The sequence below is a fragment of the Eptatretus burgeri genome, chromosome 3, assembly GCF_056783735.1.
Source record: "Eptatretus burgeri isolate ZD-2024b chromosome 3, Ebu_testis_v1, whole genome shotgun sequence".
NCBI classification, from domain to species: Eukaryota; Metazoa; Chordata; class Myxini; order Myxiniformes; family Myxinidae; genus Eptatretus; species Eptatretus burgeri.
Genome location: NC_140963.1, coordinates 74,056,559 through 74,083,519, shown reverse-complemented (window position 1 = coordinate 74,083,519; position 26,961 = coordinate 74,056,559). Strand labels below are relative to the sequence as shown.

The 26,961-nt window shown below is 47.2% G+C and overlaps 1 long non-coding RNA gene across 1 annotated transcript; it reads left to right on the top strand.

Moving 5' to 3' along the window:
- Positions 1-234: 234 nt before the first annotated feature.
- LOC147030189 (uncharacterized) lies at positions 235-19,873 on the top strand. Its single transcript, XR_015056254.1, has 3 exons — positions 235-415; positions 511-589; positions 19,298-19,873. It is a non-coding gene; the product is annotated as an uncharacterized LOC147030189 (long non-coding RNA).
- The last annotated feature ends 7,088 nt before the right edge of the window (positions 19,874-26,961 follow it).

Here is a 26,961-nt window from a genome sequence, read left to right as displayed (position 1 = left end):
ATTTAAACGTGAGTAGCAAAGCGAAACGGAACCCAAATGAATGAATATGTTCTTCATCGCGGTATTTGCATGGGTGTGATGTGATTGGCTGCAGCCTTTCTCAACATGGAGTGATGTGATTGGCTGCGTCATTTTTCAACATGGAGTGATGTGATTGGCTGAATCCTTTCTCAACATGGAGCGATATGATTGGCTGCAGCCTTTTTCAACATGGAATTATGTGATTGGCTGCGGCCTTTGGCAACGTGGAGCGATGTGATTGGCTGCTTCCTTTTTCAAACCAGATTGACAGTTGGTCCATTAACGTACGTACAGTATGTGAGACGGAACTGAACGGCAAACCGCTCATATAAAACAAGCTATTCACGGCTCCACAGGAATTTCTTCTGAAATAATTCCGGGTTTTTTATGCACGGTAAATGTTCCATTTTTCAAGGTTACATTTTCATACAGAAAATACAGTGAATAAGTATAATCTGATTAGTAATTTTACCGTTTGTTTTGGCACAGAGCTCGGCGGTTGGACCTGTCGTTTTGGATGCTGTGCGAGTTTTCTCCTCAAGCGTCGCCTGTCATTCATACACACCAGGTATTTGTAACAAGATCTGAGTAAATGTTGCTCGGCCATGAAAGTTTACCAAGTTTAGACGAAAAGAATTCTCATGGAAACGTTAAATCGATACTGCAGCCAACTGGACATGTCTTAAAACTCAATGTCTCAACTTGGTCGGTCTACACACCTGAGACCTCGAGACCTCAGAGTCAGAAATGATAATGGGGGAACGATGAGCATTCTTCATCACATCCCCCGTCCATCATTTCTCACCTCACCCACGTGACCGCCTTGAACATGGCAGACTCCCGATCATCCCATCGTTGTACCATGTACGACATAAACAACCACAACTAGAACGGGCACTCAGTAGAGCGCATACCTTCGCCAACGCTACATTTTGCTCCCCCCCCCAGAAACCGTTGATTTTGAGGGTATTTAATGCCATACCAAATCTGCCATCTCATATGTGTTATGATGGATTAAAAACATTAAATTTCCTGTGTCATATCATATATCACAAGATTGGGCATTGAATTCACAACATTTTGGCATTGGTTGCATGCAAATTGGATAAAAAATCGACCGCACTATGGCAAAATGACGATTTTGACCTTTTCATGACCTTGACCTTGACCTTTGTACTCTTAATTTTGTAATTGGTATTAGAGTGTGGGGAACAGAACCGTCAACATTTTGGTATTGGTTTCATGCAAATCGGATAAGAATTGACCGTGTTATGACTAAAACCGCACATTTTGCAATGTCGTGACCCCCCCCGACCTTTGACTCCCAAACGCTAATAAGGGTTATTACGTCATTGTGTCATGTCACATATCACAAGATGGGGCATTGAATTCTGAACATTTTGGCATTAGTTGCATGCAAATTGGATACAAATTGACCGCGCTATGGTAAAAAGACGATTTAGACCTTTTCATGACCTTGACCTTTGACCCGATCGCTCCCAAAATCTAATCAAATGGTCCTCGGATAATAACCAATCATCCCACCAAATTTGCTGCAATTCAGTTCAATACTTTTGGAGTTATGCGAATAACAAACAAACACACATATTCACAAATAAATAAATACACAGCGATCAAAACATAACCTTCGCAACAAAGTTTGCGAAGGTAACTAGAGCGGGTACTCGGTAGAGCGCATACCTTCGCCGCCGCAACTTTTTTCCGGGCACATTTGAAAAACGTCATTTTAAAACGTCCATGACGTCACAACAGTCAGTCCGATAGACGTCAAATTTGGTGTGTAACCTCCTTGAAGGCAGTCCAACAAAATGGAATGATAAACACTGAAAAATTAAAAAGTTGAAAAATGACGTCATCTTTTGACGTCATTTTGACGCACTTCCGGGGACGTCACGTCCAATCGGGGACTGCCATTCTGAAAGCTCGTAGTTCACTGAACGTTTTAACGTTGGTTTCATGTCAATAGCTCTATTAGATCTGAAGCTATGCCTACAAGTATATTTTGAACTTGAGTGTGACCTTGACCTTGACTACAGAGTTAATTGGCAAAACCTGTACATCAATAACCAGATATTTTGGGACTGATCCTAATGCCTGGATTTGGGAGACTTTGCTTTATAAGTTATATAGATATTTGAATGTAAAATATCAGGACATTTTAGCCACAATTGAAAAACGTCATGTTCAAACGTCAATGACGTCATAACGGTCAGTCCGATCGAAGTCAAATTTGATGTGTGACGTCCTTAAGGTAAGTCCTACAAAACGGTATGATCAAAACTGATGAGATCGAAAATTGAAAATTTACGTCATCTTGTGACGTCATTTAGACGCACTTCCGATGATGTTAGTCAAATCCGACGCTACATATCCGAAAGGTATCTCATCATGGAACAATATGGCGGTGGTTGCATGTCGATAGCTGTATTATGAAGGAAGTTATGCTCAAAAGAGTGTTTTTGACCTTTTCATGACCTTGACCTTGACCTTTCACCCGATCACTCCCAAAATCTAATCAAATCGTCCTTGGATACTCACGAATCATCCCACCAAATTTCATGCAATTCGGTTTAATACTTTGAGTTATGCGAATAACAAACACACACATATTCACAAATAAATAAATACACAGCGACCAAAACATAACCTTTCGCAGAATGCGAAGGTAAAAACCAGGGCCGGATTTAGACATGTGGTGGCCCCTGGGCAGCCTTCAGTGGTGGAGGCCCATCCGACCTTAGAAGACTAAAAAGGTGATAACACATATTTACAGTCATCCATAAAGTATATTTTTCAAGAACAAAGAATCTGAACTTCTCTATAAAATAGAGAATGAGATAAGATGAATATCTTATATCTGTAATAGATGAATATCTTGTATCTGTTCCACTAACTACCAACTACCATTCAGGCCACTCACAAATACATTTTTCCTTACAATTTTTAGATCCTCGTGGAGGATCTCTAAGTCTTACGTTGTTGTTCTTGTGGACTTTTTTGTTTCACAGCCTACAGTTTTATCGAAACTTCCTGAAACTTGGCATATATCTGTAGAAATACCCTGCGCAGACAGTAACGATCTCCGATTTTGAAAATTCCTCCTAGAAAAAAAGTTATGACCTCAAAATATCTCCGCTAATGGAAATTGCCTAAAAAATTATCTCCGAAACTAGGCAGGCTTTTTGAATTCTGTTTGCGGGAATCGAACAGGGCATTAGTGGAGATGAATTACCGCACATATGATACATCACTATGACGTCATATACATTTTTATGACGTCATTCCTATTTTTTGACATTTTTTGTTTTTGTTTCAATTGTTTCACACCCTACAGTTTTCATCGAAACTTCCTGAAACTTGGCATATATATATATATATATATATATATATATATATATATATATATATATATATATATATATATATATATATATATATATATATATATATATATATATATGTATGTAAAAATACCCTGCGCAGACAGTAACGATCTCCGATTTTGAAAATTCCTCCGAGAAAAAAAGTTATGACGTCAAAATATCTCCGCGAATGGAAATCACCTAAAAAAAATTATCTCCGAAACGAGGCAAGCTTTTTGAATTCTGTTTGTGGGAATCAAACAGGGCATTAGTAGAGATGAGTTACTGCACATATGATGCATCACTATGACATCATATCAATTTTTATGACGTCATTCCTATTTTTTGACATTTTTTGTTTCACAACCCAGAGTTTTCATCGGATCTTTGTGAAACTTGCCATGTATATGCAGAAAGCCCACGCGCAGGCAGTAGCCATCTCCGATTTTGGAAATTCTTCCCAGAAAAAAAGTTGACGTCATAATATCGCCGCTAATGGAAATCGCCGAAACCATTATCTCCGAAACTAGTTTGTTTCACAGTCTACAGTTTTCATCGAAACTTCCTGAAACTTGGTATATATATATATATATATATATATATATATATATATATATATATATATATAACTATCTATATATATATATATATATATATGTAAAAATACCCTGCACAGACAGTTGCGATCTCTGATTTTGAAATTCCTCCGAGAAAAAAAGTTATGACGTCACAATATCTCCGCTAATGGAAATTGCCTAAAAAATTATCTCCTAAACTAAGCAAGCTTTTTGAATTCTATTTTCAGGAATCAAACGGGGCATTAGCAGTGATGAATTACCGTACATATGATACATCACTATGACGTCATATCAATTATTATGACGTCATTCCTATTTTTTTTACATTTTTTGTTTCACAACCCAGAGTTTTCATCGGATCTTTGTGAAACTTGCCATGTATATGCAGAAAGCCCAAGCGCAGGCAGTAACCATCTCCGATTTTGGAAATTCTTCCTAGAAAAAAAGTTGACGTCATAATATCGCCGCTAATGGAAATCCCCTATACCATTATCTCCGAAACTAGGCAAGCTGTTTGAATTTTGTTTGCGGGAATCAAGCCGGACATGAGCACAGATAATTTATCGCAAACCTGATACATCACAATGACGTCATATTCGTTTTTATGACGTCATCATTAAGAGGAAGAGGATCTTAGCTCATTCGAGCTTGTTTGTTCCAAAACTCACTATTTAAAATCTATTTTTTCATATGGAAAAAAAGGGAAATTTTATTTTTTTGTATTTTTTTTCCTTTTTTAATTTTTTATTTTATTCTTTCCCCCTTTTTTGATGAAGGAACACAGCATCAGACCCAAATGAAGCCCGCAATGACACATGCCTTGAGAAGGACACATGAACCAAACAAAAGTACCCGTGAAGGCACTCAACAAGACACGCAAATATATTGCATCAATTAATTTACAATTAAAAAAAAAACTTTTAACCAAAACGATTCTAGAACAGGTGTCCTCACTTTTCAAAGACAGCCTCTCGCTGAGTAGATTAACTGGCATCTGGACATGAAGGAACCCGGAATTTGAAGATTAAACCAGAATGGTGATTAGTGATTAAATGGACATAACACATTTTGGTGTGATGATACCTCGAGAGTTTCCGGTGTGCTATTGTACATAAGTGAGCCAGCCATTGCTATGGTCCATATTCACTTAGTTTCTTCATTTTATTCACCCTGGTGAGTGGTGAGCTGTAAACTCAGACAGATGAGAAATGCCATCTTTCTTTTCTGACGGTTAAGAGCACCCAACAACAATGCAGAAACTGTCCATTTTTCTTTTTAACAAAAAGGACATTTGAGATGTGCCATCTGCATACAATCTATGAAGCTTAAGTTAGGTGATTCCTCCAACATGGCAGCCACACAAAATTATGACGTCATGGGCATACGCTCTAAACTTCAGTCCCATAATAGATCATTTCAAGAGAAGACATTATCGGAAGGATGTTTAATGACGTTAAAGAATTCGGATCATTTCGTAGAAATTGCAAAGCATCTTGGGAGTTGTTATGATCACTTTGTGAAGAAGTGATATTATTGTCTTCCGAATCTCACAATATGGAAATACTCTTACCACTCATAACGACGTCCTTCTCAACTGTCTTTCACACCTAATAAGGCAGAAAAAGTTGTGTCCAGCTTCGGTTCTTCAATGGACCCGTTCCACAATATTACCTATCATGCCTGTTTATACAGTACAGTATGTACCTATCATGCAATGTTTCACAATACGTGCACAGGACCAATGCAGCAGTTTATAGACTGATCTGTTCTCAAGGGGAGATTGAACTGAGATAGAAACGAGTGCTGCTGTTTAAATCCTTTATTGTGGAGTGAACATGGGATTAAAATGTAAGCGATAATGCACATCTGAGGTTCACCAACTCAACACACAAAGACAAGGAAAAAACAACACGGCAAAACCTCGCCCTCTGCTGTCATTGTGGTAAATTGCACATGGCCAAAGCAATATATGTCCTTGCATTTCACCTTACCAACACACTTGCTCATCTCGACCCTCCCCACTTTAAAAACAATCTTGTCAAGTTTTTTTAAAACCCTCGGACACTAGGTTGATTCAAGTTCACACGAGAGAGGGAGAGAGAGAATGGCGAGAGAGAGAATGGCGAGAGAGAGAATGGCGAGAGAGAGAATGGCGAGAGAGAGAATGGCGAGAGAGAGAATGGCGAGAGAGAGAATGGAGAGAGAGACAGAGACAGAGACAGAGACAGAGACAGAGACAGAGACAGAGACAGAGACAGAGACAGAGACAGAGACAGAGACAGAGACAGAGACAGAGACAGAGACAGAGACAGAGACAGAGACACGGGTCCAACGTAAAGTTCTATATTTTACATGAGAGCAATGGTATTCATTTTCACCAGGTAGTTTTAATTCACAAACCAATTATTTAACAAGGAGTATCTCGATGCCAGTATGAATTAAAAATAGGACCACGTACGGTATGGGTCATGAAGCACACCTGGATCAGGACCTACACTCAATTATATTGTTGCGGATTCGCGCCCGCCGGCGTGCGAGCGGCCACGTAACTCGAATCGCGGCACGTCGCCCACCGGACGGACAATCCCGTCATGATCCTCTCGGACTAACACCGGGAACTAGTCACGGGTGGGCCTTTCGGCCTCACCACGATCGTGCCAATCGGCCCCCCGCGTGGGATAGGGTTGCTCGCCAAATTCGACCTACCTAAGTACCCACACGGAGGGTAGACCGGGCGATCGCACCTCGCCGCAGGTCAACTTCGGACACGGGCCACTTTAAGCGACCCGTTCCGTACTATCGGGATAACCGAGCGGTGTTATCGTCAACCTCGACGGTTCGATTAATTATTGGGCGTATTTAGCCCACGACCAACCCTTTACGTGAAGTAAGATGGAGATTCAATTAAAGAAAAGACGAAGTGAAACGGGAAAAACAGTTCAACATAAAGCACATTTATTCCGCGGCAAACGGAAAGCACACATATACAATCACAACAATTATGCACCAAAAGCAAATGTAAAAGTAGAAACACAACAATTCTGCACAAAAAGCAATTGCAACAAAAGAAACACAATGCAGATCTACTACCGACTACCGAGCACACGGCAACACTTATACAGTTTTACTTCACAGATGGCGCCGACAACACATATACTCCAAAGCAAAAGAAAAAGGGGCCACCCTCATCGACAAGGGGGCAGACGGGCCTCGGGCCGAGACCGCGTCGAGCCTACCCGTCTGGTGATAAGCCCCAAAATGGCGGCGGCGCCCCGACTCCGCGGGCCTCGCTGGCACTGCCTGGAATGGGGTGGGAATGGGGCCCCCTTCTCACACTATCTCAGCGCGGGGGGAAACAGGGTGGGTTTGTTGATGCTCGGGGGAAAGAGGATATCTGGCTGGCTTGGGTCCCGCGACGAGCGACTCCACTGCGACCTCGACCGCGTTCCTGGCCTCCCTTCTCCGCAGCTCCCCGACTCTGACACGAGCGCAGACTTCCACAAAGCTCCTTGGCTTCTCCTGCCTCTCCGGACCCCGACAGACACTCTCTCGACTGATTTTTCCGCCACCACAACTCTCCAACTCTTCCGAAACACTCAACTCTTCAACTCTTCCCAACTGCGTCGATTCACTCCGCGCTCGGCGCTTTATAGTGCGACAGGAGAAATAATATGCAGATTCTTGGATCAGGAACGGCTCGGGGGCGGAGCCACGCTCCCCCATTGGACGGAGGAAAAGTGGGCGTGAATCATTCTTGATCCGCGAATCTGCATATAGCGATTATACTCCGACGCGCCTGGAGGCGGGGCCAAATCGCCCCATGCTCGCTGATAGGACGGAACAGAAGTGGGCGTGAATCATTCTTGATCCGATTTCTCGGAAAGGCTGGTGTTTTTGCACCCGCTGCTCGGTGCGCGCCCTGTACGAGTCCAGTATCGGTGCCCACAAGCGGCGCGGGAATGGCGGTGATGCGATGGTTGTGAGGGCGAGTTGTGACGGTAAAGGTCGTGGCTGTTGGCGTTGCTGTTGTTGTGAAGCGGCGTTGCAGTTGGTGGTTGGTGTGTGAAAGCGGTTGTGGAGAAGGTGGATGTTGTGAAGGCGGTTCTGGAGAAGGTGGCTGTGGTTGTCGAGATGCGGTTGGTGGTGGTTGTGGTGGTAGTAATGGCGGTTGGTCCAAAATAAAGATAGTAAAAGAAAAACGGCTATCTAAAAGGGTCGCAGCCCGAATGAATGACATTTATTCCCTCTAAACAACGGCTTTGGGCTAACTACACATATACTTACAGAGATATCTCACCTATGGGACCTGAATGGTGGTTTGCGAATTTCGTCAACCACAACACTATCCCCTCCCCTTTTTACAGACTCGTCCCGAGTCATCAAATTTTCGTGTGCCATCATGTGTAGTTTTCCCCTAGTACATTTTACCTACGGATCCTTGAGTGCGACATTCATGGTATTCGTGTCCCCAAAATAAATAACCTGAGGGCTGAGTAACTACCTCAACAAACTCACTCACACTGACGACTTAAATAAAATTGCCGGCGCTAGGACAGACATGCCGGGGGCGCACTCATATGTACAGTACATCTTAACTTACAGATTTTACACTAAACTATGGCCCAGGATCAATGGACTCTGCAAAAGAAAGCAGTTAGCAGGGAGCCAGGCTGCTCGCATGCAGTCTCTGGCTCAAACAATGCAGGTGACAGGGAACGTGGCCGGCTGCTCACACGCAGTCCAAGGCCTTCCCTTTTGAACTGAACGCAGTGAACCACAACGGTGCATGGGCTGCACAAACGCAGTCTCCGTGCCAGCTCAAGTGGCACACGCAATGAACACAACGAATGGATGGATGAATGGATGGACGCAAACACGGTGCACGGGCCGCCACTGCAGGCTCGTGTTGTAGCTGCCAACAGGGCAGTTCTCGCAGCTTGCAAACTGTTGCTTTCTGATCCTGGCGCACATGGCAATGAACAGGGGGGGCAAAGCATAAATTGAACGGGGCTGGTGAACAGGGGCAGTGGGCATGGCATGGCAAAGGTGATCAGGCAAACACAGCCTGCAGAACAAGGCCGCTGCAGGCAAACACAGCCGGCAGATGAACTGGCCGGCACAGGCCTTGCAGAAAACAGCTGCAGACGATCCGGCCGGTACAGGCCTTGCAGCACAGCAGCTGCAGCCGATCCAGCCGGCACAGGCCTTGCAGCATAACAACAGCTGCCGATGAAGCTGGCCAGCCTTCGCCGTTCAGTGGAGGTTGGTGGAGGGAGTGCGGTGGTGCTGGCCACTCGGAAGGCCGGCTCGGACCTACTCTGCGGTATACCTCCCAACCTATCGCCTTTGCCTGTCACTGTCTATACCCACTCCCTTAATTTGTCAAACCCCAATTTAGCCCCAACTTTTTTTTTTTTATGTTTACTTCCCCACTATAAATCGTCCCCTAACCTCCTTTATCATCATTGTTCGGCTAACCTATCCTGTCACCTAGCCTACTCCCAACCCCTACATTCCCTTCCCGGAGGGGAACAAGGGAGAGCTAGCGTCCTGTGTCGAGGCCCAACGAAGCCTCAGAATGGCCTCCCCAGACTTCAGCGATCTAACCCAAAGTGGGTCCAGCGGCCCACAACGAGAGCGAGGGGATGGATGGTGCGGAGGGGTACACTTCCTAATCTACCCTAACCATTAACCTGTTAAACTACCCCGGGGCTTTCAACAAGCGCCTCTCGCTTAAACTATTGGTTCTAACAATCCAGATTCCCATCGCCTGTGTTGGTGTCCTCTCCAATTTCGGGCCTCGCCCCCCAATTTTCTTCCCGTGCCCTCACACGGTCTCATGGCTGGGACGCGTGGCTCCCTTTGGCAGGCACAACCCTCTGCCGAATCTCCCGCTATGGCACCCCCGGGCACTACACTGCCTCCGAGCCTACCAGCTCCCTAAACACCGGGGAGTGCCCCCCATGGCACCGCCCCTGAAACGCACACGTGGCAGGCTGGCTTCCCGGGCCCCTTTCCGAGGGTCACCCGTGCCCACAACACTGCCCACGCGGCTAATGGCGCCCCGCGCCCCCGCACCAAGCAGGCGCACCCGTGCCCACTACGCTATCCCGGCCCCCCATGGGCCCTTGGCCTACCACGGCCGACGAGCCTAGTGCCCGGGGTACCCACTCAGCAATACTCACCTTTCGCAGCCACGCTCCCAGCCTGTCAACAGGGCTCCTGCACCCCTCCAAATGGGTTTCGAGCCTACATTCACACCAACAACAAAACGACCTCCATTTTTCAATTTAACTAACCCCCTAACTAACTCTACACTGACCCCGGGGTCCCTTGGGCGGGAGTCACTCCTCCCCCCCAATCACTCATCGCACCATGCATTCGCCATTCGCTCCACTCACACAGACCCGCTGGCCTCACTCACTCACCAAGCACATGCTTCCACTTCACTCACCAACTCTTCAACACACTCACCGCTGAATTCTGCCATCCTTCTCACTACCTCCCCTAACTAACTCGTGCTCCCACGTCGTCCCTTAAACTAGTAGCACGTTTCCTTTTAACACTACGTAGCTAAACTACGTCAACTCTACATATCCACAAGTCTGTCACTGTCTCCAAATAAATCATTTTATTTCCCAACCTAAAGCTCACTAAATCCCTCTACCTAATCCATTCCACAGGCCCCATGAGGACTTACCCCTGCCCCATGGAGCCGGTCTAGCTAAGCTAACCCTTCCCCCTAGCTAGTTTCATCCTGTGCCCAGGCCAGGGGGTCTTCCACCCCTTGCCTGGGAATCCTGTTCACCCGAAAGTGAGGCTTGCTTTTTTTTTTTTCACATGCGCAGCACCAGCGCGGAAACTCACAGCTCGCGCACTTTGCACCTGCCCGTGACGTCATGCAGCTGCACGTGTACCTCGTCCCTCCTTGGATGGTACCGTCCGGCAGGGATACCCCTCCTGCCGGATTCCAACCCCGCGTGCAGCCATGACGTCACCGTGCGCATAAAAAAAAACACAAGCCCCGGTTTACAAAACCCCCCCATCCACTTTCTCAACAATCCTCTGGAAGAAGTCTTTTCTTTCAAGCTTCTAGGTCTCACTATCTGCCATGACCTTTCCTGGGAAAGTCACATTTCCAACCTCGCCTCAAAAGCCAGTCGCCGACTGGGAATCCTCCGTCGTGCTCAGTCCTTTCTCGGCCCTCTTGAGCTCCTGACCACTTACAAAGCTTTTGTCCGTAGACTGATGGAGTACTGCTCTCCCCTCTGGGCTGGTGCTCCTGCCTCCCACCTTTCTCGGCTTCACGCTGTCGAAACCAGGGAATTTAAGATCATCGGCATCTCCCGCAATGAAGCTGAGTCTTTGGGCCTCTCACTCAATCACCGCAGGTTGGTCAGTGGTCTTTCTGTCTTCTACCGACTCCTCTCCAGCCTTGCCCCCCCTGCTCTCTCTGCGATTTGTCCCCACTACATTTCCACAGGGCGCTCAAGGTCCGCCAACAACCCCCTTCTGGTAAAACTACCAAAATCACGAATCACTGCTCATCTTCACTCTTTCATTCCTCTTTTTTCCCGCCTTTGGAATAAACTTCCTCACTCTATTCTTTCCCATTCTTCCCTCCAGGCTTTCAAAACAGCTGTTCACCACCACCTCTTATCTTCCCTCATCCAAATCCTCGATCTTTTCTACCCCCGATAATCCACCCAAGCCCACTTCCTTCATTTCTCCTGCTTTCCTTCCTGAAAGTCCCTGAAATGTCCATCTTCTCTTCGCCATGTTCCCCGTCCCATCCCCATCCCTCTCCCTTCCACAGTTCACCTAATGTGTCTGTTCCCCACTGTTTTGTCCCTTCCACACCCGCCCCTCTTGTCTCATGCCTCCTTGCTGTGAGTTGTGTGTTAGCTCTCATACGAGCCTCGACCAAGGTATACAAAAAAAAAAAAGCCCCACGTCTCGAGGGGTTCCCCACGCGAACACATGTGCTTTGCACGTTGGAGCTTAACACACACGATCGCGTGGAGAACCCGTCCGGTCCAAATCCATAATCCTGCCTAAACTTTGTCCGTCCGCGGGATCGCCAAATCCACCGCGTGCGTTTCCGGACCGGGACTTCACTCTCGCAAGCGAGCACATGGGGGCCTCGTGCGTTGCACAGCACGGACCTCGCGCTCGCTGCTGGGTGAACCCGGCACGGTTCCCGAAACAGCTACAGCCGCAACTCGGCTTTTGTCTCTCAATTGTCGTTGTCGTCTCCATTCGACCCACGCACACCTGCGTGTTATGACGCTAACACTCCATTCCATTACACTCACCCCGGGAGACACGGCTGCATGTTCACACATGCCGACCGACATCTCCCTCACATACAGCGACCTCACACACACTGTCGCCCTCACACTCGGCCGCTCACTCACTCGTGTCGTTTCCCTCACACAAACCATACCACTCACACACGCGGGGGCACTCGCCCGCGGTGTCTCACTCATACTGGCCATTTCACTCACACATGCCGTTTCCCTCACACTACCCATACCACTTACACGTGGTGCACTCGCTCGCGGTGCCTCATCCACACACGGCGTGCTGGGAAGCACGATCTTCTGCACACTTACCACCACACCACTCACACACGGGGTCGCTTCCGCACACGGGGTCTTTGTCACCCACCCGGTCGCTCTCACACACGCCCTTGCACCGGCGCTATGCGTGCTTTGCAGCACGCATTTCGCCACACTCGTGAACACACACCTCGACACCACACACACCGGGACAACCACACTGGGGATTCGTGTCCCCACAAGGGTCTCCGGGGCCTCTATACCCCCCAAGCTCTCCGTGCACCTGTCCACAGCACCCGTCCCCTCAACCTCGCAAAGCACGACCGAACTCACCTGGTCATGACTCGCTTCAAGGGGGCATACTCCCTCCCCTCGTTCCTGGAGGAGGCCATCCTGTTGCTCGCACCGGGTCCCTGCACGGTCCGCCAGCTCACCCTCACTATCCTCCACTACCTCTGTGTGTGTGTGTGTGTTCGTCTCTAACCCCGTTTTCATCGTGTAGTCTTTCCTCTATCGTTCCCATCTCTGGTGTCTCTGCACATTTATTAGTTTCTGTTGTCTCCTCGTGTCTATTAGTCTCTGCTTCTTTCTGGCGTCTTTCCCTTATCTTTATGTCGGTCAACCTTGCTTTCTCCTTAAGTCGCTCCTGTCCTTCCCTGTGTTTCACTCCTTGCTCTTTCACGATCTCCGCGTACCTCATCCTTGCTTTCCGTCTTAATTGTTCTTTTCTCTCCCTCGCAATTCCTTTCACCTCGTCTCTTATCTCCCTCGTGCACGTCTCCGTCACCCCAATTAGTTTTTCCCTCTCAGTCACCGTCACTTTTTCCGTCACGACCCTCGCCCAACACGTCTCCCGAATTACTTTCTCCTGACCCGCCTCCACCGCGGGCCCGAAAGCCGTTGCACTCCCTCCCAGCTCGTTCGCTCCCACACGTGGCGTCACCATTTTAAGCTCCCTGGTCACTGCCTTCATGCCCGCCTGCAGGCTTCGGCCCATGTTCTGCGTCTCACCCCGCAGCTCTTTCATTTCTTCCTTCATTTTGAGTGCGTTTGTTTCCATATTCACCTTCACTTCGTTCATTTGCTTGTTCATGCCTTTTATTTCGTTTGTGTTTGTATCCATCTTTTCGTTCATGCCTTTTATTTCGTTTTTCATTTGTTGTGTATTCGCATCCATTTTCCTCATCAATGCCTCAAACATTTCCATCGTCCGATCCGTGGGCGAATTCGCACGTGGGGGCCGTTTGTCCGCCACCCCAGCCACTGCGCCCATTTCGAACTCTGTGTTCAGTTGGGGGAGTTCATGTTCCTGCACAACCAACATTTCCTGCACGGGGATTTCATCCTGGACCATGGATTCTACACATTCTAAATCCATTTCTAATACCCCCGGCTCCCGCTCGCCTTGAGACGCCATCTTATTTCTCGCAAAGGGTTAATTTGAATCGCTCGTAATTTGGAGGGAATCGGGGGTCGCTCCTCTCACCCCTGGACCGATTCCCGTGAATTTAGCTGGAGACAGGAGAGCCCGTTTTCCCGCTCTCCGATACCAGTGCCGCGAGGAGGGGGATGGGTTTGTGTCCCACTCCTGACACCAGTGTTGCGGATTCGTGTGCGAGCGGCCACGTAACTCGAATCGCGGCACGTCGCCCACCGGACGGACAATCCCGTCGTGACCCTCTCGGACTAAGGCCGGGAACTAGTCACGGGTGGGCCTTTCGGCCTCACCACGATCGTGCCAATCGGCCCCCCGCGTGGGATAGGGTTGCTCGCCAAATTCGACCTACCTAAGTACCCACACGGAGGGTAGACCGGGCGATCGCACCTCGCCGCAGGTCGACTTCGGACACGGGCCACTTAAGCGACCCGTTCCGTACTATCGGGATAACCGAGCGGTGTTATTCGTCGGCCTCGACGGTTCGATTAATTATCGGGCGTTTTAGCCCACGACCAACCCTTTACGTGAAGTAAGATGGAGATTCAATTAAAGAAAAGACGAAGCGAAACGGGAAAAACAGTTCAACATAAAGCACATTTATTCCGCGGCAAACGGAAAGCACACATATACAATCACAACAATTATGCACCAAAAGCAAATGTAAAAGTAGAAACACAACAATTCTGCACAAAAAGCAATTGCAACAAAAGAAACACAATGCAGATCTACTACCGACTACCGAGCACACGGCAACACTTATACAGTTTTACTTCACAGACGGCGCCGACAACACATATACTCAAAGCAAAAGAAAAAGGGACCACCCTCAACTACAAGGGGGCAGACGGGCCTGGGGCCGAGACCGCGTCGAGCCTACCCGTCTGGTGATGAGCCGCAAAATGGCGGCGGCGCCCCGACTCCGCGGGCCTCGCTGGCAATGCCTGGAATGGGGTGGGAACGGGGGCCCCCTTCTCACACTATCTCAGCGCGGGGGGAAACAGGGGGGGTTTGTTGATGCTCGGGGGAAAGAGGATATCTGGCTGGCTTGGGTCCCGCGACGAGCGACTCCACTGCGACCTCGACCGCGTTCCCGGCCTCCCCTCTCCGCAGCTCCCCGACTCTGACACGAGCGCAGACCTCCACAAAGCTCCTTGGCTTCTCCAGCCTCTCCGGACCCCGACAGACACGCTCTCGACTGATTTTGCCGCCGCCACAACTCTCCAACTCTTCCGAAACACTCAACTCTTCAACTCTTCCCAACTGCGTCGATTCGCTCCGCGCTCGGCGCTTTATAGTGCGACAGGAGAAATCATATGCAGATTCTTGGATCAGGAACGGCTCGGGGGCGGAGCCACGCTCCCCCATTGGACGGAGGAAAAGTGGGCGTGAATCTTTCTTGATCCGCGAATCTGCATATAGCGATTATACTCCGACGCGCCTGGAGGCGGGGCCAAATCGCCCCACGCTCGCTGATAGGACGGAACAGAAGTGGGCGTGAATCATTCTTCATCCGATTTCTCGGAAAGGCTGGTGTTTTTGCACCCGCTGCTCGGTGCGCGCCCTGTACGAGTCCAGTATCGGTGCCCACAAGCGGCGCGGGAATGGCGGTGATGCGATGGTTGCGAGGGCGAGTTGTGACGGTAAAGGTCGTGGCTGTTGGCGTTGCTGTTGTTGTGAAGCGGCGTTACGGTTGGTGGTTGGTGTGTGAAAGCGGTTGTGGAGAAGGTGGATGTTGTGAAGGCGGTTCTGGAGAAGGTGGCTGTGGTTGTCGAGATGCGGTTGGTGGTGGTTGTGGTGGTAGTAATGGCGGTTGGTCCAAAATACAGATAGTAAAAGAAAAACGGCTATCTAAAAGGGTCGCAGCCCGAATGAATGACATTTATTCCCTCTAAACAACGGGTTTGGGCTAACTACACATATACTTACAGAGATATCTCACCTATGGGACCTTAATGGTGGTTTGGGAATTTCGTCAACCACAACAATATCATAAAATATCAAAATTTTACTGAGTGTCTGTCCCACCAAAGCAGCTTTGTGAGCAAGGGTTATACTGGGTGGTTTGCCATTGCCTTCCCAGCAGTAGTTCGGGCAGGAATTTGTCATTTTGCCACCGTGCCGACAATAGCTCACCCACTTTTCGTGAAGGATATGGTGTGGATCTTTAACGTCCACCAACTAATGTCAGAAGACCAGGATGCCCAGTTTAACGTCCATCGGAGGGACGACACACATTGGTGATTCACCCAGTCTGTGAAACACCAGGATGACATTTTGTAGCTTGGTCGGGATTCAAACACAGGCTAAACATCTTAGAAGTGAGTTTGCGTACCTCGAGGTGATCCTGTCAGCTGAGATTGTGTGAAATGTAAATATAATCTACTGGTATCACTGTGTGGTGTAAAATAAAATCAGGCATAGAATAATTACCTTTTAAGAGTGAAAAAAAAAATTTGGACCCAAAACCCCATGTCCAGCACTGAAATTTATGGTTCAGTACATCTATCTATTTAAATAAATGTCTGTGTGTCAGTCAGTCACATAACTCCTCCATAACTCCAAAACCATAAACCCAGCAACCCCAAACTTTGCATGCATGCAAAGGGAACTCCAAGGGAGTGCAATCATGAAAATTGGGTGTTTAGGTTAATTAAAACACCCCTTTTGAAGATGATTAACGGCCTTATTTAATTATGGTGCCTTCAGAAAGTATTCACACCCCGCGACTTTTGTCACATTTTGTTGTTCCATTTAAAATGGATTGCTTAAAATTTTTGTCACAGATCTACACAAAATACTCCATAATGACAAAGTGAAAACATGTTTTTAGAATTTTTGACAAATTTATGAAAAATGAAAAGGTGAAATGTCTTGCATCAATAATTATTCATCCCCTTGCGATGACACTCCAAATTGAGCTGAGGTGCACCCAATTTCCTTTGATCATCCTTGAGATGTCTCTAAAACTTGATTGGAGTCCATCTGTGGCCAATTCAATTGATGGACATGATTTAGGAAGAAACACACCATTCTATACGAGGTCCCACGTTGACAGTGCATGTCAGAGCGGAAACTCTACCATGAAGTCCAAGGTACTGTCCGTAGAACTCCAAGATAGAATTGTGAGTAGGCATAGACCTGGTGAAGGGTATAAAACAGTTTCTGGAGTTTTGAAAGTTCCTAAGAGCACAGTAAACTCTATCATTGGGAAATGGAAAGAATATGGAACGACCCACACTCTTCCCAAAGCTGGCCATCTGACCAAACCGAGCAATCAAGCAAAAAGGACCTTGGTCATGGAGGTGACCAAGAACCCAATGTCCACTCTGACAGAACGACAGAGTTCCTTGACTGAGATGGGAGAACCTGCCGGAAGGACAACAGTCTCTGCAGTACTTCACAAATATAGGCTTTATGGGAGTGTGGCCAGATGGAATCCACTCCTGAGAAAAAGGCACAAAACAGCATGCTTGGAGTTTGCATAAAGGCATGTGAAAGACTGAACTCATGAGGCAAAAGATTATGTGGTCTGATGAGACGAAAAATGAAATATTTGGCCTGAATGCAAAGCGCAATGTCTGGCGGAAACTGAGCACAGCTCATCACCCATCTAACACCATCATTAACATGAATCATGGTGGTGGCAGCATCATGCGATGGGGATGCTTTTTTTCAGCAGATTGGGATGCTTACCATAACTGTGAGACTTGCAAAGATAAAGGGAATAATCAATGGAGCCAAATACATGCAAATCGTTGAGGAGAAGTGCAAAAGACCTCAGACTGTGGCGAAGATTTCCATTCCAACAGGACAATGACCCCAAGCATACAGCCAAAGCAACACTGGAATGGCTTCAGAACAAGAATGTGAAAGTCCTTAAGTTGCCCAGCAAAAGCCCAGATTTGAATCCCACTGTGAATCTGTGGAAAGATTGCCGAAGATTGCTGTTCATCGACACTCTCCATCCAACTTGACAAAGCTTGAGCAAATCTGCAACAAAGAATGGGAGAAAATCCCCAAATCCAGATGTGCAAAGCTGATACAGACATCCCCAAGAAGACATGAAGCTGTAATCGCTGCCAAAAGCGCTTCTCCAAAGTATTGGCTCAGGGCGTTGAATACTTATTGACGTCAGACATTTTAGCTTTTCATTTTTTATTTGCAAAAGTTTCTAAAAATATGTTTTCAGTTTGTCATTACGGGATATTTTGTGAAGATCTGTGACAAAAAATGAAAGTTAATCCATTTTAAATGGAACACCACAAAATGTAACAAAAGTCGAGGGGTGTGAATACTTTCTGAAAGCACTGCATGCTTTATCAAGGCATCATTTGTGGTCAGCCCCTGGGTGAGCCCTCTGTCAGCTGACTGTGGTCTTAATTAACCATGTCGTTGGGCCTGCTCAACAATGCCTTCACTTGGAACAGGCTGCAATGGTTTCTTAATGGCAAGGAGCTCAAAAAAAAAATTCTTCACATTCCGAACTCAAATCATCGAATGCCACATCTTCATACACACGACTCACTGGACACATCACAATGCTTATAAACACTTGGAGATGCCAGTATTCATCGCTTTATTTCATTTCCGCAAATGTGATAACCTCTATAACATGTCAACCTGAGGAAAATTTCAAAATTCAAACTTCTTTATTTTACTTAGCACTAGTTATGATGACGAAAAAAGTGCTCGTTTGACCAAGTGCGGGGCCGTGCCGCGTTCGAGCGCAGTTCCGCCTACGGACCGTGCCGCGTTCGAGCACGGGGTCCGCCTACGGGCCGTGCCGCGTCCGAGCACGGGGTCCGCCTACGGACCGTGCCGCGTTCGAGCGCAGTTCCGCCGACGGGCCGTGCCGCGTCCGAGCGCGGGGTCTGCCTCCGGGCCGTGCCGCTTCCGAGCGCGGGGTCCGCGTACAGGCCGTGCCGCGTCCGAGCGTGGGGTCCGTCTCCGGGCCGTGCCGCATCCGAGCGCGGGGTCCGCCTACGGGCCGTGCCGCGTCCGAGCGCGGGGTCCGCCTACGGGCGGTGCCGCGTCCGAGCACGGGGTCCGCCTCCGGGCCGTGCGGGGTCCGCCTCGGGGCCGTGCCGCGTCCAAGCGCGGGGTCCGCCTCCGGGCCGTGCCGCGTCCGAGCGCGGGGTCCGCCTACGGGCCATGCCACGTCCGAGCGGTATGTGCACACAGCTTGGTATGTGCACACCAGAGACTGGCCGACCATGTTGGTCGGACCTGGTGTTTGGCATTACCTTGTTTACCTTTTTCTTTTCGTGCTGTTTGCTGTTTGCCTTGCTGTTTTGTTTTGTCTTGCCACCGCTCCAGGACCAAGGCTGTTCTGCATCAAGGCATCACTCACCTTGCTGGATCACTTGCTCTGCATCCAGTGCATCATTCACCTCACTTCACCATTTGCTCCGTGGCCTGTGTTCCACCCCCACCTGTTCTGTGGACTGCCACTCGCTGCAGCCTCATACCAGGTGACATCGTTCCAATTATTATGGTGGTTTTGTTTGTTTTCTTTTGTTTGAACTGCATTTACTGCAGCAGCATGCTTCCACACTTATGGACTGCCCCTTTGTTGCAGCCTTGTGCCAGCTTCATACCAGCTTCATTCCAGCCTCATTCCAGCCACATACCAGTCTCATGCCACTTTGCTTCACTTCTTTTGCCACTAATTACCATGGCCATGAACTGCACAAACGCAGCTCGGTGGAGGAAGTGGCTCGGTTCTCGTTGCTGCTTCCTTTGATCATTTTTAGCCGCGTCTCGCTTGCCAGACGTGGCTCAAAGAGAGCTCGGCGTTGTTGTTGTTGTTCTTCTTCTTCTTCTTCTTCTTCTTCTTCTTCTTCTTCTTCTTCTTCTTCTTCTTCTTCTTCTTCTTCTTCTTCTTCTTCTTCTTCTTCTTCTTCTTCTTCTTCTTCTTCTTCTTCTTCTTCTTGTGAAGACAAAACCTTTCGGACTTGGCTCTTTTATATACAGGATGCGGATCTCCTTCAATACTAAACACCTGTACACATCCTCGCATTGAGGGTGCCTTTGGAGAGCGTCTATCATGAACTTTTAAATATATTCGGACATTTGCTTTAAAGTTTCGAAAAGTTTCCGTTACTATTTAAAGATGAGTCCAATTAATGTGTAGTTATTTCATAAATACACTATTTTCTCGTCATGAACGACGATCGTCCAGGACGGGTCTCGCTATTGGCTCCGTCAAGGCACGTGACGAAATATCGAAAGTTGTTGTTTTTGTTTTTCTTCTTCTGCTTCTTCTTCTTCTTGTTCTTCTTCTTCTTCTGGTGAAGACAAAACCTTTAGGACGTGGCTCTTGGACACATTTGTCCTTGTTTGGGTTTAGAAGGCAACATCGTTTATGGCCTGTATGCCGGTCACTGGCCTGCCGGTTTGATTTATTAGGTGTACTGAAGAAGAGCATGAAGGTGACAAGAAGTCAACAGGTGTCCCTCCCCCCCCCCCGCCCCTCCACAATTTTCCCTTTGAATTTGTGTCGGTCCTGGCTCAGAAATTGTATATAGTTCTATAGATGATTAAAGCCCACCGGTTAAATGTTTTCGTTTCAAAAATTGCAGCAATTTCGGTGTAGCATAAGGTTGTTCGTGTGAGTCAATTCGGTAGTTCCCAACACATCAGGGAGGACATATCTAGTTTAAATTGTCGCACACACTAAAGGGGAGAGTTAAAACGTACTCGGTAGGGGGTAACATATCTAGTTTAAATTGTCGCACACACTAAAGGGGAGAGTTAAAACGTACTCGGTAGGGGGTAACTTCACCTGCATGTCACACGGTGATGCTAACTTTTAATGGCAATGATGTAACTTTTAACCGATGTCTCCAGTTGTTGGATGACTCGGGATGAGTCTGGGATAGGGAAAAGGGTAGTGTTACGGATTTCATAATCCAATCCGACGAAAGCATACAAACATCTACGTCCTCAGACAGTTAATTCCCTAAATGCATGTCCAGAATAGATCTATCCCCATGTCTGGTGGGATTCTAAATGTGATGCGTTGAGAAGGGTAAAGAATAGATTCCCTCTCTCATGAAATGCTTCTTTTTCTCTTTTCGACAGACACATTCATGCACGTGAACTAGCCGTAAGCCCAACGGAAGCTCACCCACCTCTTTCACCGACGGTGACACTCGTCTTTTTACATCGACGTTTAACACCACGTTCAGCAGCTCTATGGATGCAAACTGGCTCTTTTTCGTATTGGGCTGAACATTGAGGTGATAATTGTTGTTGACGTTTTTTGAGTGCTTCACGTTTTCACTCGGTAATTCCGGCAAATGGCTGCTTTCTGCCGTTCGTCCAGCACCACAGGCATGGTGTCATGGGCCGGGAATGATCGAAGGACGGGCAGGTTGTCACGGGCAACGATGTGCGAAAGGGCGGGTAGATTTGGCTGGATTCTGCTGGAGGCTCCGCCCAGACGGGCCACCTTCAAAATAGGACGAAAGGTCCGTTTTTTTTTCAGTCAGTTGGCGAAGGCTTTGAGAGTTTTGTGACAGTCAGTCAGTTGACGTGAGTCAGTTGGTGATAGCTGATTGCGGTTCTGACAACTTTGAGAGTCAGTTGGCGATGGCTTTGAGAGTTTTGCGTCAGTCAGTTGGCGACGGCTTTGAGAGTTTTGCTTCAGCCAGTCAGACGGTTGCTTTCTTGATTTCCACTCAAACGGTTGCTTGGTCGATTTCCAGTCAGACGGTTGCTTGGTCGATTTCCAGTCAGAAGGTTGCTGAGCTGGCGACAGTTGGTGACGGCCTTGCAGCCTTCAGGTTTCTCACAGCGCCTCAGCTTCTCACAGCTCCTAACAGCTGTCCGTCGGTTGTGGCTCCTGACGGTGGGTGACGCTCGGACCGTTGATGCTGGTTCTGCTCGAGAGCTTCTCTTGGCGAACCTGATTCTTGGGGGTGACGTCGATTGAGCTGTTTGCGAGTGGGTGCATGGCAAGGCTGGGTGCTGGCAACGGACAAGGCACGCGCACACATTTCAGGACGTTTTATTTGACGTATGACGACTTCTATTTGGTGAGCGAGACTGAATTTATCTTCCCCCCTGAATGATCTGCTGGGTACCCTTGTCTCGTGTTTAATTGTTTAGGCCGAAGTCACATTTGCCACGGCGGCCGTGGGGTCTCCAAAATCTACGGCCACTAGCAATTATATGGCGGCCGCAGTATTTCCATGGTCACACAATGTAGCAGTCACATATGTTTTTATTTTTCGGGGAGCCGCACGGCGTGTTTATAAATTGTGGAGACCGAAAACGTGGGGGTGCCGTACGATCTTTGATTTGATGTCGCACGGTGACCTTAGGGCGTTCCTGCGGCGGCCATAGAATTTTCAAGGCAGACCGAAGGCGACTGCAGGGGGGCCCTAAGCCGAACGTGCGGCCAGACGGACGGTAACGAGTGGGTTAATTTTTTATTTTTTTTAACCTTTGTTTCGTTTTTTTTAACCTTTTTAATTTTTTATTTTTTTTAACCTTTTAACCTTTTTTTTAACCTTTGTTTTAACCTTTGTTCTTTTGTTTCGGCTTGATTTGCTACGGTGAACGTAGAAATGAAAAAAGTTATAACTCCACGTTATAATTCCACGGCGACCTTATGACCTGTAAAATATAGCCAAACGGCATAGGGCCACCCTGAGGCCACTGCAGAAACTCTGCGGCCGCCGCACGTTTCTGTCAATTCAGAGGGCGTGCGGCCGCCGTATCCTCGCCGTAGGGCAAATGTGACTTAGGCCTAAGTAAGGCATCGTGATAAGCATCTGCTCTTTGTCTCTTTTTTCTCAGTGCCTGATTAATTCTTTATTTGCTTGTGATTATTTGATTGATTTGGAATTTATTTATTTTTCCCACATGGAAATAAAAAGTTATTTTTATTATTTTATTTTCTTATTAATAAATTCCTTTGCTGACGTTCCAACCTGTCCGTGCTTGTCCTTTCCTTCCATTGATCCAGCATTGTCTGAACCTAGATAGTTAGTATATATATATATATATATATATATATATATATATATATATATATATATATATATATATATATATATATATATATATATATATATATATATATATATATATATATATATATATATATATATATATATATATATAGCCGCTGATCCGGGTTCGAGGTTTGCCACGAATGGAAACACTTGGGTTCCACCCGTTGCTGAGGCTGCCGGGTACAGATAGCTCCATGCAGCGGCAGGTTCCTGAGCAACCACGAGCGCCCCGACTGGCATGGCCAATCTGTGCACCACTGTACATCCGGATATATATATATATATATATATATATATATATATATATATATATATATATATATATATATATATATATATATATATATATATATATATATATATATATATATATATATATATATATATTGTTGTGGTTGACCAAATTCGCAAACCACCATTCAGGTCCCTTAGGTGAGATATCTCGGTAAGTATATGTGTAGTTAGGCCCAAACCCGCTGTCTAGAGGGAATAAATGTTATTCATGCGTGCTGCGACTCTTCAGGATAGCCGTTTTTCTTTTACCATCTTTATTTTGGACCAACCGCCATTATTACCACCACCAACCACGTCTCAACAGTCGTCACAACATCAACCACCCACCACAACGCCGCTTCACCACAACAGCCACGACCTTTACCGTCACACCTCGCAACCGTCGCATCGCCACCGTTCTTGCGCCGCTTGTGGGTACCGGTGTTGGACTCGTGCAGGGCGCGCGCCGAACAGCGTGTACAAAACCACGGATTTTCAGCTCCAAAAACGGATCAAAAACGACACACGCCCACTTTTGTTCCGTCCAATCGGTGAGCGAGGGGCGATTTGGCCCCGCCTCCAGGGCGTTGGAGGGCGGTCGCTATATGCAAATTCATGGATCAAAATGCATTCACGCCCACTTTTTCTCGGGCCAATGGGGAGCGAGGTGAAAGGTCGAAGGCAGGGGGTCAAAGATGAGAGAGCGAAGCCACGGGGCTTATATAAGCGACCGCGTTCGTCAGTAGAGCGGAGTTAAGACTTCGCAGTCGGTGGAGTTGGGAAGAGGAAGAATTGGTTGTTGGTCGTCGTCGGAAGTCGTGCGCGTTGGAACGAGTTGTCGGCGGAGCTGTGGAGAGGTGGCGGCAGCGAAGACGGACGAGGGGGTGCTCGCGTCGGTGCCGGGAGCTGAAGGCGGAGGCCGACGGCGCGACCTGGTCGAGGTGGAGACGCTCGTCGCGGGACCCGAGACAGAGTAGAAATCCTCCTTACCCCGAGCATCAGCAACCCCTCCTGTTTCCCCCCGCGCTGAGATAGTGCGACAGAGGGGGCCCCTTTCCCACCCCCGACCAGACACTGTCCGCGAGGCCCGCGGAGTTGAGGCACCATCGCCGCTCCGCGTCTCATCACCAGACGGGTAGGCCCGACCCGGTCTCGGCCTCAGGCCCGCCTCATCCTTGAGGGTTCTCTTTTCTTTTTCTTGGTTTTGGATACGTGTTGTCGGCGCCGTCTGTGAAGTAAAATTGTATAAGTGTTGCCGTGTGCTCGCGTAATCGGTATTAGATCTGCATTGTCGCATTTGCTTTTTGTGTAAAATTGCATTGTGTTTCTTTTCCTTTTCTCTGTACTTTTGGTGGAATTGAATATGTGTGCTTTCCGTTCATCGCGAATAAATGTGCTTTGTGTTGAACTGTTTCCCGCTTCGCTTCGTCATTTCTTTCATTGAATCCTCATCTTGCTTCACGTAAAGGGTTGGTAGTGGGCTGAATACGCCCGATAATTAATCGAACCGTCGAGGTCGACGAATAACACCGCTCGGTTATCCCGATAGTACGGAACGGGTCGCTTAAGTGGCCCGTGTCCGAAGTCGACCTGCGGCGAGGTGCGATCGCCCGGTCTACCCTCCGTGTGGGTACTCAGGTAGGTCGAATTTGGCGAGCAACCCTATCCCACGCGGGGGCTGATTGGCTCGATCGCGGTGAGACCGAAAGGTCCACCCGTGACTGGTTCCCGGCGTTAGTCCGAGAGGGTCACGACTGGATTGTCCGTCCAGTGGGCGACGTGCCGCGATTCGAGTTACGTGGCCGTCAGCACGCCGGCGGGCGCGAATCTGTTACAATATATATATATATATATATATATATATATATATATATATATATATATATATATATATATATATATATATATATATATATATATTTATATTTATATGTACATATATATATATTTATATATATATTTATATATTTATATGTATATATATATATATATATATATTTATATGTACATATATATATATATATATATATATATATATATATATATATATATTTATATGTACATATATATACATATATATCTCCTCCTCTTCTTCTTCTTCTTCTTCTTCTTCTTCTTCTTTCGGCTGCCCCCGTAAGGGCTCGCCACAGCGGATCATCCGTATGATCCGCATCGTGATTTGGCACATGTTTTACGCCAGATGCCCTTCCTGACGCAACTCTAGTCGCCTCTTACGACACAGGGATAATATGTACATATATATATATATATATATATATATATATATATATATATATATATATATATATTTATATGTACATATATATATATATATATATATATATGTACATATATATATATATATATATTTATATATACATATATATATGTATATATTTATATGTACATATATATGTATATATTTATATGTATATATATATATATATTGTTGCAGTTCTGGAAACCACATCTCTCCAAGGCAATGGCATCCATCATACAGTGATCCCCAAACAGTTATTTCATTAATATACGTACAGTTAGATCTTTCCCTCATGCCTAATGGGTCAAACGGGACAAAGTGCGTTGTGTGGATCTCACTGTTAGGTCTGATTATATCTCTAACTTCATTCCTATTCTTTTCCTCTTATTCCTGAAATAAATCAAAACAGGCACTGCACTCAAACGGCCGCCTGTAAAAACTGCGGCCACGCCCTTCACTGTATGGTTTCGTCCTCACAGAAGACCAAAAGAAGCAAACAACCCCCACCACCAGACTGCACGGAACGTGTGCAGCATAGCGATAATCTCCACCCACTGTTCAGAAGGCCAGAAGCATCAACCACATGACGGTGCCGCTGCGAGGGTGCGGTGTCGGAGGCCGACAGTAGAACCAAACAATGAACGCCCAACGCCATACAGTAGAACCAAACAATAAACACACGCGGCCGTACAGGACACACACGGCGTGTTCTATTCAACCCATCTCTGCATCTAATAATTATATCTATCCTCGTTTCAATCCAAATCTCCGTCGAATAATTATATCTATACTCTTTTCAACCCAAATAAACATCTATTAATTATATCCATTCCTTTCCTTCAATTCATGGTGTGGATCGGGGTTGGCCCCACGCACACCACCACCTGTGATAAATAACTGTGAGCACGATGGCAGACACAGGCGCAGCCCCGTAATAAATAACCACATATACAATAGCGGGCCCGCATGCACTGTACATGGCATGCAGAGCGTATCTCTTCATTCGGGTCTACGCATGGGGTTACAATAACGTCTTACCGTCGGTCTTCGCTCAGCACAATGGCCACAAATGTCTCCCACGGCCGGCAGACATCCTCCTGCACCACTGCTGTGATAAAACTGCTACCAAGCAGAGGCATGCTGTTTGGCCCGGATCGCTCAGGCCGCATGGTGTATGGACAAAGCAAGCACATTGACCAGCGCGAATCGCCTGTTGTGCCCGGGCGGGCATGCGGGGCCGATGTAACCCTCAGCCGGTCGCCGGTGCACGGCCCGGGAGGTCAGTGCAAGGCAATTCATATCAAGGGCTTCGAAGCGAGACGATTCCGCAGCTCAGCTATGGCTATCTGGATGTACAGTGAGGCCGCTTATCATAGCGGTCGGGCTGTGTGGTGGCCAGGGCCCAATCAGAGCACCTGATTCGG